Source organism: Populus alba, chromosome 3, assembly GCF_005239225.2.
Source record: "Populus alba chromosome 3, ASM523922v2, whole genome shotgun sequence".
NCBI classification, from domain to species: Eukaryota; Viridiplantae; Streptophyta; class Magnoliopsida; order Malpighiales; family Salicaceae; genus Populus; species Populus alba.
The window spans coordinates 6,703,925-6,725,752 of NC_133286.1; the positions used below are offsets into that span (position 1 = coordinate 6,703,925).

General features: G+C 30.9%; 1 pseudogene; it reads right to left on the reverse strand.

The window, feature by feature from the left end:
• Positions 1 to 21,828, reverse strand: part of LOC118031067 (uncharacterized) — a 53,601-nt pseudogene that overhangs the window by 22,538 nt on the left and 9,235 nt on the right.

The window sequence follows — 21,828 nt, forward strand, 5'->3', positions numbered from 1 at the left end:
TAAATTATTGAGAGAACCCAATAAAATCAAAATGCAAAAGTTAACAAAACTAAACAAAAAGAAGATAAAAAAAAATCATCATTTTAAGAAAAAGAAAAAAAAAACAAAGCAAACTCAGCAAACCTTTTAAATCTGGTATAATATCTAAAAGTCACAACTCGTGACCTAGATTTAATCAAAAAGTCCAATTCTCAACCAATTCAATAAAAAATAGTGAGGATAAAATTTAATAGAAAAAAAAAACAAGGAGAATGCAGTTTAAAAAAAAATGATGCCAAATAAAATAAACAACAATTAAAAGAATGAGGATAAAATTTTAAAGATTAAAAAAAATCATAAGGGGTGAAATTCAAAAACATTTATAAAAACCAAGCAAAATAGGACCAATATCTTATATCTGATCAAATTTTAAAAACTCACAATCTGTGAAACCTTGGATCATAATTCAATTAAGAAGTTTATTACGAGCCAATATAAAATTTAAATTTTAAAAAAGTTGTTAAGAAAAAAATGGCAATCAAAAGAATAGGAATTCAATTTTATAGGAAGAAAAATAAAGAATGGTGAAATCGTAAAATAAAATTATTTATGATTTAAAATAAAAACTTGTCTAGTCTAAAAAAATTGACAATCAAAAGAAGAATGATGATTAGGAGCTGAATTAATGCACTTACAAAACTGATCCAAAACTTTTATTAGTAAATCCATACCCTGATCCAAATAAGCCTTGGATCTTAGATGAAATAAAAATATTAATTAAGCTCAAATATAGAAATAATAATGAAAAAAAGAAGTTTGGACAATAGTTTGTTAATATCTTATGTAATAGAAAGAAAAACAAGATAAAATATCTTAATTTCCTAGCTTAAATAACTCTTGGTCAAGATCCACCTTCCTAGATACTTTATGATTGCTTAGCCAACTTTTAAAATCATTTAGATGCTAGGAAATCTAATTTGAATAAGAATTTAATTATTGAAGTCTTCTTTCCTTATAAGACTATGATTTCCCTTCAGAACATTACAATTAATTTTAGAAATTAATTATCCTTGTAGCCGTCCATCACTTTCCTTCTTTAACTAGGAAATCTTTAGCATTAAATAATCCTTTCATGTCTAGGATTTAGATTTGACAGCCCTTTTAGTTTCCTTGCATGATTAGGAAACTTTCTTATTTGTTGCTAAATATTCTCCTAAATAATAGGGACAATAATGAATGAATTTCCCTTTTTAATTTTAAGAGAATATTTTGTTGATCCTTGTAAGAAAAAGATCTCAACATCTTAATTAGCTCAAGCCAACTTTGGACCCCATGTGTCCTGATATGACCAAAAGATTGATGTCTTCTCCCAAGTGCAGGAGTGTCAAAGTAATAAATAACCTGGCAAGACTGGGGTCGAACTACAAGGAGGTTAATTGTATAAATTATAAATAATAATACAACAATAACAATAATAATAACAATAATAGTAATAGTAATAGTAATAGTAATAGTAATAGTAATAATAATAACAATACTAATAGTAGTAGTAGTAGTAGTAGTAGTAGGAGTAATGATAATAATAAAGAAGAGGGAGAAGTTGATGAAAATTTTGAGAAGGAAGATCAATGTGATAATTAAACAATGATAACAAGTGTCAAGATTAGAGGATCCACTAATGGTATTTTAAACAAGTATAGTATAAACTCTTATTACTCAACTGGAAACCACACACAAAGGAGGTTCCAATCAAATGATTTGTCATTAATAGCTCATTATAAATTATCAACATGATCATATTAATTATCTTATTTAAGTAACACCAAACTTTTAAATATAGTAAGGAATTCATGATGCTAACTTATGTTAACAACAAATCAAGTTCCTTTCATAGTACAAGTGTAGGTAATACCATACAGTTGTACTATGAGAGTGCTAAGCATTTGTTGTACCAAGTGTTATACAACACAAATCTAGATTAACCATTTAACAAGCAAGGTATTAAGAATTAATAAGATAAAAAGATAAGACATGTTAATATTAAAAATTAAGGTCCATGTTGAGTTTACAATATACTTATTCTTACACCATTAGTGTAACCTTTTCACCTTGACATAATAAACTTAGCTAAACATAATGAAGAAGAGAAACATAAATAAACAAAACAAGAGCATAAACAAGATATTAATGAAAGCAAAACTTAAGAATTACAAAAAAAAAATATAAAGAGAGAGAGCAAGAACAAGTTCTTGATCTGAACAACCAAGCCCCTAAATGCATGGCAAATGCCTCCTTTTATAGGCCAAAATTTGGAACTATTGATTTGATGACTAATTGTTGAGTGGGTGTCCAACTATTGACTTGGTGAAAATCCTTATCTTCTTGTCTGAATAAAACGTCAATGCTAGCATCAGAACTGGATTCACATGTACCTATGAAAGTTATAGGAAATTGTCTTAGCTTTCCAAAAAAAAAAATATTGAGATCATTTGGACTTCTAGAACTCAAGATATGGGCTGAACACTGAATAATATCTTGGCTACAGGATAGATTCGGATTTCTAGAACTCGAGAAATGGGCTGAACACTGAACAGTGTCTGGGTTACAGGTCATATTCGGACTTCTCCGTTGTTGCTATAATTTGGACTTGAAAACAATCTTCTTAGATCTTGGCCTCCACATGAAAGTTGTAGGCCTATGTCTTACTGAATCTGTGTAAAAATGTGAGATCATTTGGACACCTAGAACTTGAGATTTGACCCAATTACCAAACAGTGTTCCAGTTTGGACTGCACCAACATCTCTTTTCTAAGTTTGGCCCTCTCTTTGTCCTTTCAATTTGAATACTTGAACCCATCAATCAATCCTTTCATTTATGTGATAGGCCTGCATTTAATATGAACATTTACCATAAATTAAAAGTATCTTATATTATTATGTATGTTATTATAAAACATGATTTAGTTAAGGAGTTATTGATACTTCAAGTGTAAAATAATGATTTAAAACCTTGATAAAAATGCACTTTTAAGTAATAATCACCCCCCTAACCAGCTTATTACTAGTCCCTAGTAATCAAAGCGTTAAAATAGAAAAATAATTTGCAAGTTCCACAAAGCAAGGCATTCATCATTCAACTTCCATTAATCTATCCAGATAAACAAGCTCTCATTAAATTTATATTACTGCTTCATATATCTTAAACAAGATATTAATAAACCTTCTTCTTATGTGCTCAATGTATGAAAACATAGATGATGAGGCTTTTGTTGGAAGAAAACAATATTTTGTTCTAAAGTTAATGTTAACTTCCTTGGGTTGAGATTATTTATTTATTTATTTCTTCTTCTTTTTTTATTTATATACATATACAACACAATGCATCTTTAACCCATGTAACGAGTTTTCGGCTAATGACTCCTAGACCAGTTGGTCTTAGGGCATTAGGTGTTGAAACACCCCTACGAGCTTAGTAACTCGGGTTGCAGATACTGATACATAGATAATGCAATGTTTGATTCCCTTAATCTTTTATCCTTAACCCATGTAACAAGCTTTGGGCCAATAAGTCCCAAGTCAGTTGACTTTAGGGTATTAGGTATTAAAACACCCCTTTGGGCTTAATTACTTAGGTTAGGGAGGCTACGAAACCAAACATATCTAAATTTTTATTATCATCAATATTATCATTTTTTTTTTGCTAATTATATACTATCACTTTTCCTTGTTACCTTTAACAAAAGAACATAAATAATGTAATAATCCAATGTGCAACCCACAATCATATGTTAAAGTGTGTGTGTGAAAATGAAGATTTAAGAATACTTGTTAAATGAGTATATGAGCAGAATAAAGTGATAACAATTTGAGAGTTTCTAAACCTGAATATTTCAAGAAGTATTCTGATAGACTTTGTTAATAATGTTTACTAAGATACGTCTCAAGAGTCACTTTAACAAAAGAACTTCTTTTACTCTGCTATCCTAGTAACAACAGTTTTGCAAATAGTTTATGAAATAGAAAACACAATTTTTTTTTAATATATCAACTACTACCCTTTCCCCCCAACCAAAATAAGATATTGTCCTCAATGTCTTAAGGTAGAAAGATAGATTATAGAAGACATCACCTGAAATAGCGAACACTGACAAACCTGAAACACACTTAAACAAATATAAGAAACAACAAAACACAATAATAAAACCAAAAGACACAAAGTTTTTACAAACGCAAGCTCAAATCAAATCTAATCTTTTTACGGTTTTTCTTAGTTGACCAATTTATACGACTCATAGAGGGATCCATTACAGGGATGAAAGATTGTAATTGATCAATCAATTATTCAGTAGCAGCAGCAGAGATTATGATTTGTCATGTTGAAGATGTTAGAAATTTCTGTTCCACAGCATGATTAAGAAAAGACAATAACTTATCATAAAAACCATTAACATTTAACAGACCTATAGGTTTATGGTGAATGTGTAGTGGACCCAAGAGGAAATATGAAAGATCTTTTTCAATGTGCCTAGACCACTTGGTAAGGAAATGAAGGCATCAACATGGTTAAACATGGCATTTGATCGATCCGACATTGTGAGGACCTGTAGTTCCTCTCCAATTGTTTTTCCAATGATGTCCCCATTTGCTAAAGCTTTAGGGACAACCCTCAAAACTTGACTGCCTCTTAAAAATACAGCCATTGACACACCTCCCATTAACCCAAGGATGCCTCTTCCATACACTAAATGAATCTTTCGCTCAGCTAGTACCTAACCAAGATGATATGCTGATTCTAAAAACTCCTTTTCTTTCTCAGGACTGGATCCACCAAAAACACAAATATTGTTTATGTGATGACTTGAGGAACTTGCCATTTCTACACACTTCTATATTTGATGAATGTATGGGTTGAGTAGAAATGAAGGGAAGGAAGAGAAGAATTTATAGATGAAATTGAAAATGCAATCATACCACCTATATGTAGGCCAACTATAGTCTCTCTCTCTCTCTCTCTCTCTCTCTCTATTTATTTATTTACTTTGAAAAAGCATGGGATAGGCTTCCTATCCAGTTTTCTTAAAAACTGGCAAACAGGGTCTTTTTTAGTCAGATTCCCAAGACTAAGTCGAGCATGTTCTTTATGGAATTGTGGCCATAAATCATGAATTGCACGAAGCACATCTCCACTAGGGTGTGTCTCAAGAGTCAGTAGAAGATTATCTAAAGACCCCTTATTCATTTCATCCTTAATGAATTGTATTTTATCTTCACGGTTTACAGATACCATTCCTAAAGAATGACATGTCGCACTACAAGTCCATTTGGCACATCTGTGACAGACTTTGAGTCGTTTTACACGATGTTTCTTTGCAAAAGTGCTTTTACCTATTCCGGGCATGTGTTAAATGAAAAAATTGGAGGACTCACCTGATAATTAGACCTTTGCTTCAATCAGCCAACAAATATCTTTAGGAATTCCATGATTCATTAACAACCTCAATCTTGCACATCTAGCACGATAAATTTTTATAATTGCATTCTGAGGTAGAGTAGGAAAATACTTTTTCAATTTTTCAAGAGTGGTGTCCATTTTCAAATGAGAATTGGATGAGAGATTCAAAGAAAGGAGAAAGAGCAAAGAATTGCACAAATATATACACAGATATTAGTTATCATAGGAAACTGAAAGAACCGACTTAAGAATCACGAAGTACCGTTATCTGCCATTTGACCGGGGTGAGAGACTAGCAAAACAAAAGTCACACAAAAACAATGTGAGAAAAAGAATCAATCTTTATATACAGGATCACCCAATTCAATAGAGTCATTTTCAACTGAAAAATTATCAAAATAAACTTTTAAACGATGGTCATTTACCTTGAAAACATTATCATTCTTTGGATTTTCGATATCATAGGCCCCATATGGATACACAGGTTTCACAATAAAAGGACCGCTCCATCTTGATCTTAGTTTTCCAGGAAACAAATGGAGTCAAGAATTATAAAGCAAGACTTTTTGACCAATATTGAATGTTTTTCTTGGTATTTGCTTGTCATGAAACTCTTTGATTCTTGCTTTATGAATTCTTGAATTGTTATATGCATCATTTCTTATTTCCTCAAACTCATTTATTTGCAATTTTCGTTGCTGACTAACATTATGAAGGTTTGAATTGAAAGCTTTAATTGCCCAATAAGCTTTATGTTCAATTTCCACATGCAAGTGACAAGGTTTTCCATAGACTAGTCTATAAGGTGACATACCTAATGATGTTTTATAAGCAGTTCAATAAGCCCAAAGTGCATCATTAAGTCTTAAAGACCAGTCTTTCCGATTAAGGTTCACTGTTTTCTCCAAAATCTGTTTGATCCCCTATTAACAAGTTCTACCTATCAACTTATTTGAGGGTGATAAGGGGTGGCAACTTTGTGTGTGATTCCATATTTCTTCATTAAAGACTCAAATGGCTTGTTGTAGAAATGTGTTCCACCATCACTTATCATGGCTCGAGGGATTCCAAATCAACTTAAAATGTTTTCTTTCAAAAACTTTATCACTGTTTTGTGATCATTGTTTCGACTTGGAATTTCCTCTATCCATTTTGAAACATAATCTACTGCGACCAATATGTATAAGAAACCAAATGGAGGAAATGGACCTATAAAATCTATACCCCAACAGTCAAATATCTCAATGACAAGAATAGGATTTAAAGGCATTAGTGACATTTTGAAATAGATCCCAACTTTTGACAATTTTCTCAAGTCTTGCAGAATGCATGTGAGTCTTTGAGCATGGTGGGCTAGTAAAATCCACTTTGTAAGATTTTTGCAGTTGTATTTCTTGATGAGAAATGACCCCTACATGCCTCAGAATGACAAAATTTAATGACACTACTTACCTCATTGTCAGGAATGCATCTTCGAAATATTTGATCAGGAAAATATTTAAATAAATATTGGTCATCCCAATAAAAGTTCTTCACTTCGTTCAAGAACTTTCTTTTGTCTTGGGTACTCCAATGAGCTGGCAATTGTCCTGAAACAAGAAAATTAACAATATTAGCAAACCAAGGCATCGTAGAAACGAAAAGTAAAGATTCATCGGGAAAGTAGTCATTGATTGGTGTGATGTCAGATTTCGAATCTATTGTCAATCTTGACAAATGATCTATGACAACATTTTCGATGCCTTTCTTGTCTTTGATTGTGATATCAAATTCTTGAAGTAACAAAATCCACCGCACCAATCTAGCCTTATAATCTTTCTTAGAAAGAAGATATTTCAATGCTGCATGATCACTAAAAACAACAGGTGAGCCAATAAGATAAGACCTGAATTTATCACATGCAAATACTATTGCAAGTAATTCTTTTTCAGTTGTGGTATAATTCATTTGAGTACTATTTAAAGTTTTACTTGCATAGTAAATCACATAAGATTTCTTATCTTTTCTTTGTCCCAAGACAACACCCATGGCATAATCACTAACGTCACACATTATTTCAAAAGGTAATGACCAATCAGGAGGTTGAATGATAGGAGCAGAAGTAAGCAAGTTTTTAAATTTAGCAAAGGGTTCTTCACAATGTTCAGTCCATTCAAAAATATTATCCTTGTTAGAAGGTTACTCAAGGGCTTAGATATTACACTAAAATCTTTGATGAACCTTCTATAAAAACCAACATGTCCTAAGAATGATCTAACATCTTTAACAGATTTTGGTGTTGGTAAGTTGAAAATTAACTTGATTTTAGATTTATCAACCTCAATTCCTTTCGATGAAACAATGTGACCAAGTACAATGTCGTTTGTTACCATAAAGTGACATTTTTCCCAATTCAGTACAAGATTCTTCTCTTCACATCTGCTCAAAACCTTTTCTAAGTTAGTCAAACAATCATCAAATGAATCACTAAAAACAGAAAAATCATCCATAAAAATCTCAAGAAAACGTTCAACCATATCATTGAATATGATAAGCATGCATCTTTGAAATGCGACTGGTGCATTACATAATCCAAAAGGCATCTTTTGATATGTAAAAGTACCAAATGGACATGTGAAAGTAGTCTTTTCTTGATCTTCCAATGCAATTTCAATTTGATTGTAACCTGAATACCCATCTAGGAAACAATAAAATTCATGACCTGCAACTCTTTCTAGGATTTGATCCATGAAAGGTAAAGGGAAATGATCTTTTCTAGTCATTGAATTAAGTTTTCTATAGTCAATACACATGCGCCAACCAGTAATAGTCCTAGTTGGATTTAACTCATTTTTCTCATTTGTTATCATAATGACTCTAGACTTTTTGGGTATAACTTAGGTAGAACTTACCCATTTGCTGTCAGAAATAGGATAAATGATTCCATTATCTAGAAGCTTAATGACTTCATTTTTCACTACTTTTTTCATATTACGATTAAGTCTTCGTTGCATTTCTCTAGATGGTTTAGCATTTTCCTCCAAATAAATCCTGTGTGTGCAAATCAAAGCACTAATTCCTTTTATGTCAGCTATGGTCCATCCTAATGTATTTTTGTGCATTTTCAGAGTCTCTAATAACTTACCTTCTTGATGTGCTTAAAGTTTGGAAGATATTATTACTGGAAAAGTTTCATTTTCTCCTAAAAATGAGTATTTGAGATTGAATGGTAATGACTTCAAATCAGGTTTTGGTGGTTGAACACTTGAAGGTATGGACTCAATTGATCATGGTGGAAATTCTTCAATTTGTGGTCTTGAATTACATGCCTTTAATTCTTTCTAAAAGTAGACCATTTGCAAATCATCAGATTCATGAATCTCAATTTCACTGGAAGTGGTTTGAAATTGATCATGAACTAATTTTTTAATAAAGTCCACTTCCTGTAAATCATTATCATCTCCAAGTTGCTTGTAAATGTTGAAAATATTCATCTTCATTGTCATGTTTCCAAATGATAGCTTCATAGTCCATTCCTACAATTAATCAATGCATTAGAAGTGGCAAGAAATGGACGTCCTAAAATGACAGGAATTGAATTACATGCTTCAACAGGTTGTGTATCCAAGACAACAAAATCTACAGGGTAAATGAATTTATCAACTTATACTAACACATCCTCAATTATTCCTCTAGGCACTTTTACAAATCTATCAGCAAGTAAAAGAGTTACAGAAGTTGGTTTTAACTCACCTAGATTGAGACTTTGAAAAACCGAATATGGAAGTAAATTCACACTAGCTCCAAGATCAAGTAAAGCTCTTTCAATTTTATGTTCTCCAATAAAGCAAGAAATTGTAGGACAATCATGGTCTTTATATTTCAAAGCATTATTGTTTTGAAGAATAACACTTACTTGTTCGGATAAAAATGCTTTCTTTTTCACATTCAGTTTTCTTTTCCCAATGCATAGATCTTTCAAAAATTTAGCATAGGAAGGTACATGTTTAGTAGCATCCAACAAAGGTATATTGATCCTTATTTGAAAGTTTCAAGGATTTTAGAATTGTGATTGACTTTCCTTTGTTTGGTCATTGCATGAGGAAATGGAAGTGCTGGCGGAGAATCAGTCTTTTCTTTATAATGTTCAGCTTCAACCCCTTCTTTACCCTCAGAGATTGACTCATCATCTTTCTCACAAGGTTCAAGAGTGGGTTTTTCAATAACCTTATCACTGCGAAAAGTGATGACTAATTTGACTTGATCCATGTGTTGTCTTTCGGAACTACTTGCATCTGCATTGTATTGCCCCTTTAGATTTTGCTATGGTTGAGATGAAAACTTACCTTTCTCTTGAAAACTGAGAGCAAATGTGAATTTTGCAAAAGCATCTTTAAAATTTGTCATGCTTTGAGCAAATTAAGTGTTGATTGTTTCTTGCTTTTCAATGAATGCATGCAATGTTTCCTCAAGATTTCTTCTAGGAGGTGGAGCATAAAGAGGTGCATATCCATAAGAATTTTGAAAATTATGGTGTGCTTGAAACAATGGCTGTGAAGTTTTTGCATTATTATTATTACTCTTCCAACTTAAATTTGGATGATTTCTCCAACCAGGGTTGTATGTTTGCGAGTATGGGTTATGATTGGGCCTTTGGAAATTGTTTAAAGCATGGGCTTGTTCATGGAGGCATTCCTTGAAAGAAGACAAAGTTGGACAGTCATTGGTTGCATGTTCATTTGTTTCACAGATTTGACACACAATGTCTTGAATATATTTTAATTGACCACTCCTTTTCAATTATGCCTCGACTTTTCTAGCTAAAAATACAAACTTGGCTTGGAGGTCATGATCTTCCCTAAGGTTATACATACCTCCACTAGATGTATGAGGTTGGGTTTTACTTGGTGCCTCATAAGTACCCGCAGTGTCCTAATTTTGCGCATTTTCAGCTAGCAAGTCTACGTACTCCATTGCTTCATTAGGGTCTTTATCTTCAAAAGTTCTATTGCACATCAATTCAACCATTTGTCTATCTTTAGGTGTTAACCCTTCATAAAATTATGAAACCAATCTCAATGTTTCAAAACCATGATGAGGGTAAGTATTAAGCAAGTTTCGATACCTATCCCAACATTGGTAAAATGTTTCACCTGATTTTTTAGTGAAAGTGGTGATTTGTCTTTTGAAAGAGTTGGTTCTGTGAGATGGAAAAAACTTCTTTAAAAATTGTTGTTGCATTACATCCCAAGCATGAATGGATCCTAACCTAAGATTTTATAGCCATGTTTTAGCTTTATCTTTTAATGAAAAGGAAAAAAGCTTTAATCTAATAATATTCATGCTACAATTTAAGTCATTATAAGCTTGATGGCTTCTTTCAAGTGCAGGAGTGTCGAAGTAATAAATAATCCGACAAGACCGGGGTTAAACCATAGAGAGGTTAATTGTATAAATTATAAATTATAAATAACAATACAACAACAACAACAATAATAACAACAATAATAACAATAATAGTAATAGTAACAATAATATTAATAGTAATAATAATAATAATACTAATAGTAGTAGTAGTAGTAGTAGTAATAGTAGTAGTAGTAGTAATGATAATAATAAAATAAGAGGGAGAAGTTGATGAAAATTTTGAGACGGAAGATCAATGTGATAATTAAACAATGATAAAAACAAGTGTCAAGGTTAGAGGATCCACTAATGGTATTTCAAACAAGTATAGTATAAACTTTTATTACTCAACTGGAAACCACACACAGAGGAGGTTCCAATTGGATGATTTGTCATTAATAGCTCATTATAAATTGTTAACATGATCATATTAATTATCTTATTTAAGTAACACCAAACTTTTAAATATAGTCAGGAATTCATGATGCTTGTTGCGATATCGCGGTCGCATAAATTATTTACCCTAGCTTCAAACACAACACATAAGATAGTATAGAGCAAGCAAGGGGTCGATCCCACGAGGAAGATTCAAGTCAGATTTTTATGCTAGATGATATGCAATTTGGAGGGGGGGTGGATGTTATCTAGGCTAAAGCAAAAGAGAATAGAAAACTATCAAACAAAATTTAATAAAATCAGAAAATTATCAACAGAACAAACCTTGGTCGCAAGCACACATCCACCTATAGAAATCAGAATTGATCCTTGAAACGAAACTCCAGTTTATATTCTGAATTTTTATCTTTTCTTAATGTTGGTTAATTAACGGATCTGTCATATAACTAACCCTAACCAACAAATAATCACAGTGTCCGCACTAATGATTTAATCCAATGGCAGCCTTAAGATCTAGATAAATTCATTAATCTTAACAACCGAGTTGTCTGCTTATGTTGCTTTGATCGAATGTTCTCCCTAAGTTTAATAACATAGTTCCTCTACAATTATCAAGCTTAGTTACTTCACAAGTTTATATACCACAACTCCGGTTTTGATATCAAACTTAGCAATAGATTGTTCACAATAATAACTTAGAGTTCGCTCTAGCAAATTAAGATAAACAATCATAGGAAATATGCATAGGAAAAAAAACATACTCATTCATAAAAAAAAACTGAAAATAAATGGAAGAATAAATCTCACAGTTCTTGAAATCTGAAGGTTTTCGTGTACTTGCAACCAAGAAAATGAGTTTAGCCTTGCATGTTTGTTGAACAACTAATAAAAAAGATGGAAGAATGCATGATTTAGGGTTTCTTAGAGTAGGGGGGTGTTTTTCTTCTCTTGGGTGGTTGCCCCTCTTCTCTTCTCTCATTCTTTTTATATGCTAGGAAACCCTAATCTCTATTTTACAAAATAGTCCTCCCTTAAGTAGACAGTTTACATTTAAGTAGTTCAATAACTATTTTCCTAAAAAAAGGAGAAATAGCTTTGCATGAAATCTTCAAACTTTGACTTAGAGGTGCTACATTGCTGAAGTAAAAACTTGGATGTCGGTTTAGATGCTTTGAAACGTAATTTGGACTCGTTTCTTCACGAAACCTGTTTGCTGGCAGAATTCAGTTGTCATCTTTGAAAAATCATATCTCCCTCATATGACATCATTTTTTGCTACAATTTGGAGCGTTTATAGGACTTTAAGTCAGGAATCTAAAACAATTGAGTTTGCATCAATTGGACGTTTGTAGCTCTAGATATTCAAGTCGTAATGATCGAAGGTCAACACTGGCAGATTGTGAGATTTGACTTTGAAAGTTGCGATTTCCATGCTCTTCCTTATTTTATTATCTTGCCTTAGATGTCCAGAAAGGTATGGATGTTATCTTTTTAATTCCACTTTAATCACTTCATTTCAAACTTTAGAGCTCACGTTCTGCATAAAACATCGACTGAATGTCAAATCTGCCAATTACCTTCAATTTACTCCTTTTTGTATCTTTCATCCAAAAGTGCCTTCAAAACATAAAACAAAGAATATCAAGGCATTTTATATATAAAACATAGACAAAACACTAGTTAAATGTGGGTGAAACTATCGAATAATATGGTTGCATCAATGCTAACTTATGTTAACAACAAATCAAGTTCCTTTCATAGCATAGGTGTAGGTAATACCATACGGTTGTGCTATTAGAGTGCCAAGCATTTGTTGTACCAAGTGTTATACAACACAAATCTAGATTAACCATTTCACAAGCAAGGTATTAAGAATTAGTAAGATGAAAAGATAAGACATGTTAATATTAAACATTAAGGTCGATGTTAAGTTTACAATATACTTATTCTTACACCATTAGTGTAACCTTTTCACCTTGACATAATAAACTTAGCTAAACATAATGAAGAAGAAAAACATAAATAAACAAAACAAGAGCATAAATAAGATACAAGTTAACTAAGTAAAGGAAAGGAAATGAAAAGCATAAACAAGATATTAATGAAAGCAAAACTTAAGAATTACAAAAAAAAAAAATATAAAGAGAGAGAGCAAGAACAAGTTCTTGATCTGAACAACCAAGCCCCTAAATGCATGGCAAATGCCTCCTTTTATAGGCCAAAATTTGGAACTATTGATTTGATGACTAATTGTTGAGTGGGTGGCCAACTCTTGACTTGGTGAAAATCCTTATCTTCTTGTCTAAATAAAACATCAATGCTAGCATTAGAACTGAATCCACATGTACTTATGAAAGTTATAGGAAATTATCTTAGCTTTCCAGGAAAAAAATTAAGGTCATTTGGACTTCTAGAACTCGAGATATGGGTTGAACACTGAATAGTGTCTGGGTTGCAGGACAGATTTGGACTTCTAGAACTCGAGATATGAGTTGAACATTGAACGGTGTCTGGGCTGCAGAACATATTCAGACTTCTTCGTTGTTCTATAATTTGGACTTGAAAACGGCCTTATTAGATCTTGGCCTCCACATGAAAGTTGTAGGCCTATGTCTTACTGAATCTATGTAAAAATGTGAGATCATTTGGACATCTAAAACTCGAGATTTGACCCAATTACCAAATAGTATTCCAGTTTGGACTGCACCAACATCTCTTTTCTAAGTTTGGCCCTCTCTTTGTCCTTTCAATTTCAATACTTGAACCCATCAATCAATCCTTTCATTTATGTGATAGGCTTGCATTTAAGATGAACATTTACCATAAATTAAAGGTATCTATATTATTAGGTATGTTATTATAAAACATGATTTAGTTAAGGAGTTATTGATACTTCAAGTGCAAAATGATGATATAAAACCTTGATAAAAATGCATTTTTAAGTACTAATCACCCCCCCAACCAGCTTGTTACTAGTCCCTAGTAATCAAAGCGTTAAAATAGAAAAATAATTTGCAAGTTCCACAAAGCAAGGCATTCATCATTCAACTTCCATTAATCTATCCAGATACACAAGCTCTCATTAAATTTATATTACTGCTTCATATATCTTAAACAAGATATTAATAAACCTTCTTTTTATGTGCTCAATGTATGAAAACATAGATGATGGAGCTTTTGTTGGAAGAAAACAATATTATGTTCTAATGTTAATGTTAACTTCCTTGGTTGGGATTATTTATTTATTTATTTATTTATTTCCTTTTTATTATTATTTATATACACATACAACACAATGCATCTTTAACCCATGTAACGAGTTTTCGGCTAATGACTCCTAGACTAGTTGGTCTTAGGGCATTAGGTGTTGAGACACTCCTACAAGCTTAGTAACTCGGGTTGCAGATACTAATACATAGATAGTGCAATGTTTGATTCCCTTAAGCTTTTATCCTTAACCCATGTAACAAGCTTTAGGCCAATAACTCCCAAGTTAGTTGACTTTAGGGTATTAGGTGTTAAAACACCTCTTCGGGCTTAATTGCTTAGGTTAGAGAGGTTACGAAATCAAACTTATCTACGTTTTTATTATCATCATCAATATTATCTCTTTTTTTTTTTTGCAAATTATATACTATCACTTTCTTTTAGTTGTTACCTTTAACAAAAGAACATAAATAATGTAATAATCCAATGTGCAACCCACAATCATATGTTAAAGTGTATGTGTGGAAATGAAGATTTGAGAATACTTGTTAAATGAGCATACGAGCAGAATCAAGTGATAACAATATGAGAGTTTGTAAACCTAAATATTTCAAAAACCAAGGCTAGGTAAAACTATCCCATTCTAAAAACCCATCATGTTCAAATGAAACACAAGCTAAATTCCAAGGCAAAACACAATCTTGGCCGAATGGCCTCTCCATCAAATCCAAGCACAAAATCAAAGCCCTTTCATGAGAAATCCATGGCTGAAACATATCATAATTATAGGAAAAAACATCAAAAGAATAAGGACCAAATTCAACAAATTATTCAAGATAAAAAAATCATAATAAAAAAAGGGAACCAAATTTAAAGAACCAACAAATTAAAAGGTTGTTCTTGAATTTTTAAGGGGTTGGTGCAAAACTCTAGGTGGAGGAGAGAGAAGAAAAGGAGGAAATAAATGGTCATCGATGCCAAATCATTGTGAATCTTAGCACATGCGTTGCCTCATCTGGTCCGGTACATCAATACCTTTTAAACACTGCCCTGGAAGGCGAGATTTAATAAACATAATTTACAACAATGCCCTAGAGCACTTTTGAAAATTACAATAAAAACAACGTAAAATGAAGAAAAAACCCTTTAGGTGAGAGTTCAATTGATTTTGTCTTTAAAGGTATTAAAGTAATTACACTATTCTAAAAAAATTGAAAATACAAAAATGTTCCTTTGTAGTAGGTATTAGATTATTTTATTTTAGGATTAAATTGTAATTTTATTGTACAAAATAAAATGAAATTATCAATCTAACCTCATATATATATTTTTTTTTAAAGACAATTGTGTCATGATGAAAAGACAATTGCCTTTTTTTTCAAGGGTAAATTCATAATTACACTATTATAATAAATAGTAATTTGTGTCTTGATGCACAATAAGTTTCTTAGGGAATTTAGTTTTTTGTTAATGAAGTGTAACACATAAAAAAGCTAACAATTAAATGCCCTTAAGAGTAAAAGGGAATTAGTTTCTCTCAGTAATAGGCGTGTTGCTACCCTCTGTATGCTATTTATGTACTTGCTAGGATATCAACGCTATATTGTAAATAGGATTTTAATTTATTTTACAATATAATAGAAGAAATGTCATCTTTATAAAAAAAAATTTCACAACATGATTGTTTTAAAAAAATTAAAAAGATGCTACATATTCTTAATTCAATAAATTAAAAAAGATATATACTAATAAATAATTAAAAAATTATTAATACAAATTAAAGACGAAATATTAGATTTATATATAATTATTTAGAAATTAACTGTTAATATTATTAGCATAAAAAGCTCAAATATTATTTGAAAACTATGGCATAATAAGGTAATTATTTAAATATTATTTTAATAAATTTATTTAAAGAGTCTTATTACAAAAAAAAAAAATTAAGGGCCATTGAAAAAAAACCAAAGACTAAGCATGTTGGGGCTAGATAGGTGGGCTTGCATGCCTAAGCCAAAATTAAAAAGTCCAAACACGCTTGGACTTAGAAGCTTAAACCTTACACCTATTTTTCCTTTTAAATAAAAAAGAGGATGACCCTATTTTTTTTAATTCAACAAATGATGTGTCATCCATATACCATATTTTTTGTTATAACCATGGGTGTCTGAGCCAGCTTACGTGCACCTCGATGAATCTACTGAGTCTTTGAAGTTAACAACCATGTAAACCTTCAGTGACCCTGAAATTTGCGGCATTCGAACTAGTAACCTCACCATATTTTCTTATCATTTTCTTACCATCAGAGGTGGTTTTGGTGATTGAAAAGTCAAGGTCTAAGTTTTTTTAGATCCCAAAAGCCCAAATTTAGCTTTTTTAACCCAAAAACATGAAGAAAAAAAAGATATAAACCTCTATTATCCTTTTTCTTAACATAAAATACTTTTTAATCAAACTAAAGACTCAAAATCAAATTAAATAAAAAAGGTTATCAAGCCTAGATCTATGTTTCAAGGCATTATTGAAGATATAAATCACATCTATTGAATTATTCTTTCATAGATGAATCCATAGACATCAAAATCGTGGTTATGAGTGCCCTAATTGTGGCCACCCAAGAGTTTTGACCTCTTTTTTTTTTTTTTGATGACTTTCTCTTTCCTTTAACAATAGTCAGAGACTATAATGCAAAACAGATGAAGTTTCATGATTGAAATATACAAGTTAAAAAGACATCAAATATAGAAAATATAAAATTAAAGGACCAAATTAAACTTTTTCACACCTTTTAAACAATGTAGCAAGAAATGGTTCTATTGTTTTATATAAATAACAATTTTGTTCTTTAATCTTTTAAGTTTTTGTTTTAAGAACAACCTAAAACTTCTTTAATTTACTATTGTCATAACCCAATTTTTTACCCTTTTGTTTTAATTATTATTTACTGAAAATGATGAAAAATGATGATGAAAAACAAGTAAGAAATAAAAATAAATGAAGAATGAATTAAAATTTGGGTTAAGGGCAACATAATTAGAAGTTTAAAGATTTCATTAAACTTTTGACTAGTTTAATTAATCAAATTAAGGGTTTAATTGGAAAATTGATAAGTTTTGAGACTTAATTGAACTTGTAATTAATTTAATTAATCCAATCAAGGTTTTAATTGGAGAATTGATAAGTTTTGAGTGGATAAGTTTTGAGACTTAATTGAGCTCGGAATTAATCTAATTAATCCAATAAAGGGTTTAATTGGAGAATTGATAAGTTTTGAGACTTAATTAAGCTTGGAATTAATCTAATTAATCCAATCAAGGGTTTAATGAGAGAATTGATAAGTTTTGAGACTTAATTGAGCTTGAAATTAATTTAATTAATCCAATTAAGGGTTTAATTGGAGAATTTATAAGTTTTGAGACTTAATTTGGACTTCATTCAGCTTGGAATTAATTTAATTAATGAAATCAAGGACTTAATTGAAGAAATATCAAAGTTTGGGGTTAATTGGGGGTCCAAATTATAGCAAATTAAAGTTCAAGGACGAGATTGTAAAAGGCGCCGAAATGTAGGGGTCCAATTACAATTTAACCAGGGCTTAATTACAAACATTTCAAAACTTCAAATACCAAATTGAAGTTAGTGGTTGAATGGAAAACAAAGTCGTTTTGTAGCGACCGTTCGCTCGTCTTCTTCCTCTACAACGACTCTGCCATTAAAGGCTGAGACGTTTCATTCGTTGGCAGCCAACACGTACGTTTCTTCATTGAAGGCGTCGGTTACAGAGCATTTAGGAAGCCGGTCATTACCACCACCGAGGCTGTCACTGGCCTTATAAAAGCTGGGTAAAGGCAACCTCACAAGGGGGAATAAAGGAGAAAACATCGAGGAGCAGAAAAAAAAAAAAAAAAAAAAAAAAACCCAGAAAACAGAGACAAAAAACAGTACACACAGCAAAAATAAAGATAAATGTAAGCAATAAACCCAAAAAACCAATGTTAACATCACTGTCTTCTCGATCGCCCCCTGTAAATCAGAAAAAGGAAGAACCTAAATAGCAAGTCATCACCTTCATCATCACTGAAACAAAAGGAAAACAGAAGGGGAAAGTCATACATAGACGAGAGCAAAATCACTGTGCTTCAAGCCTCCTCACGATCTCCAGAAGCAGGTAAGTCGTTCTCTTCTTCTATTCACTTTTGTTTGAAATTGTGTAATTGTAAGAACTGTGCAAAGGTAATTTAATTACCTTAGCACAATTGATGCACGCATGAAATTGCTTCATGTATGCATCCTAATTAACCCAGCCGGGCCTAGCCCAAATAATAATAATAATAAAAACAAAAAAAATTTTGCATATCTTAGAAAAAATATATTTTATCAATTTATTCACTGATATCAGGATCAGGAATTATATATATATATATATATATATATCTTTTTTTTTTAGTTACGAATTTTTACCAACGCCAGAGTTGGAATTATTCATAGTGGAATTTTTACCAACGCTAGAGTTAGAATTATTTGTGGTGGAATATTTACCAATGCCAAAGTTGGAAACATTCGAGATTAAATATTCATTGACACCAGAGTCAGGAATATTATGATTAAACCATCATTTAAAAAAAACGCATGCATTGATTTAAATTTATTTCGTAGTTTTATTCATTGAAGCTAAAGTCAAGAATATCATACGTTCTTACACACAAATCAACAAATTTATTTTAGCAATTTAAGACTAAAACACCAATGCAGCTTCCCGCAGGTAGGGTGCGCTAGGGGTGCTAATACCTTCCATAGCCTTAATCAGTCCTGTACCATAGGATCTCTCTTGACCAGTTAAGGTTCCTAGTGACCATAATACTAAGTGGCGACTTCTTAAATAAGATTTTTTTTCTAAAAGAACAAGATATCAAAAATTTGTTCTTTAAAAAATAATCAAAGATTCTTTTTAGAATCGCTGCAATGTCTGGTGTAACAACAGTTGCGACAACTATTATAATATTCAATGACACATCATGTGTTTGAAAGCATGCAAATCAAAACAGATTCCAACATATAAAATCATGTCTACATAACTTATAAGAATAAAATTGAAAATAAATAAAGTTTAGTTATTGAAATGAAAAAAATAATTCCAAGGATCCAAAAGTAAAAAATTACTTATAATAATGACATAAGCAATGAAGTGGGAGAGGAGCAACAGGTTATTAATGTAACATAGCCATTTATATTAGTTTATTGTATAATATTATACACATGATATACTAGCACGCAACCTGCAAGTATTGTTATGACTATGCTTTAATTACATATTTTAATTTAAGAATTGGTATAACAATCAATGACTTAAATTTAAAAATAAAATATTAGTTGGATAATGAAAAGTTATTAGAACAAAACATGTTAAAGTAAGAATACTTGCTCCATTTTAAATTAAGAAATTATCCTAACACACTAAAAGAAGGGGAAATTATTATAGTATTTAACTGTTTATATACGCAATAAAGCATCTTAATATATTTTTTAAGTTGAATTGCAACAATTATTCTACTGGTTGAGTTGGTTAGCGAGTGAGACAACCTCAAGGTCACTTGTTTGAGAGTTGGATTGCGCATGAATTTTTTTAACTGTGACAATCATCCATCACATTTTTTTTCCTAAAAATTATAGGACAAACGACATGTTATTCGACCCCTTAGTAAAAAAAAAGAAGAAGGGTCAGGCTTTAGGCATAGCCCTTTGCTGTCTTTTTCTCTCTTTTTTAATTTTTCCTTCTATTTCTTACACTTCAATTTATTTTTTTTTTACCATATTCACTTATTATTTACTTTTGATATGATTCTTAAATACTATTATAAATTTTTATTTGAATCTTAATATTTTATTTTTTAATTATTATGTATCTCATCTAAAAATAATAATACTAATAATAAATTGTTCAATTGAAATCAGTTTTTTATTATTAAAAATTGTAAATTGATTTTGAACATGATTTTATCATAGTTATGATTTTATTAGTTTTGAATCGCACTAAATATGAACATTATTTTGAGATTGTTTGTTAACATACTTTTATAATTATGAAACTTTTTTAATAGAAATAATGATTTCACTGAAAAACATCGCACTAGCTAAAATAAACAAAATAATTAATATTGAAAAATAAAAAAAAATAAAATAAAAAAGAATTTGGATTGACTACCTAGCATAGGTTTCCAGACACATAAACTCGGCTAGTCTGGCCCATGGTTGCAACTGGGTCAAAGAAATCTGGCTAAAACATTTCTTTTTTAATATTTTTTAAAAAATGAGATGACATTTATTTTGTATTAAATAGATAAAGTGACAATTATGATGGCCTTCAATTGTTAAAAAATCAAGTCTTGTCTATTTTTGCTCTAAATATGTAATTTCCTTACCAATTTTTATTAAAATATCTCAAGATTATTCCATATACTTGTACATTCTATTTTTAATCTCAAAATTAAATTTAATCAACCCAATTCTCGCTAAGATGAATTCAGTAAAACCAACAACGATAATGTTTGTGTCTATAATGGGCCTTGTCAAAGATTTTTCTATTAACTCTTGTTTTCAAATTCTCTCACCTCTCTCTATAATTAAGAACATAACATGATACAAATTAAATGAGGAGAACAAAATGTAATGTATGGAAAAGAAGAAAAAAAGTAACCATCAATAAATACTTAACTCTTAATTATCTTTAAAAATCAGAAAATTAATAAAAATATCATCCAATGTGAAGTAACAATTGAAGATACTTTTGTAGTATGAACTCTTAATTATCTTTAGAAATAGAGGAAACTATGAAAAATATGACCCGATGAATAGTGAAGTAATTAAAATGGTTTTTTTTTTTTTTTTAGTTTTATTAATTTAGTACCTAGCTAGCCACCGCAAAATATACATGAGAAACACAAAAAGCAGCGAGCATGAATCTAGGTAACAGTTCTATACTATTTGTAAGTGGAAATGACGTGGGGAAGTAGAATGACCTATTATGAAAAAGAAAGAAAGGGGAAGTGGTGATGATGGAAGCTACTAGTACAGATTTTGAGATATAATAAAAAATGTTTGATAAAATCATGCAATATTAAATATTTTTATATTATATGAGATTAAAAATTCTGAAAAATTTCTCAATTTTTGACTTTCAAATAACTTTCAATATAGTTTACAAAAATTTTCCGATCATTTTTTTTTTGAATTCTGAAAAAAAACCCTGAAAGTTCAAAATAGAAAAGAAAAGAAAAGAAAACCACGGATTGTCAAATGGATTCTATAGAGAGAGAAAGATAAGACCCACGCGTGTGTCCCTGTGACCTCTAAATCGATTCTACAGATTGCTTTACGTGTGTGGTCAGTTTGTGAGTACTTACTCCGATCCC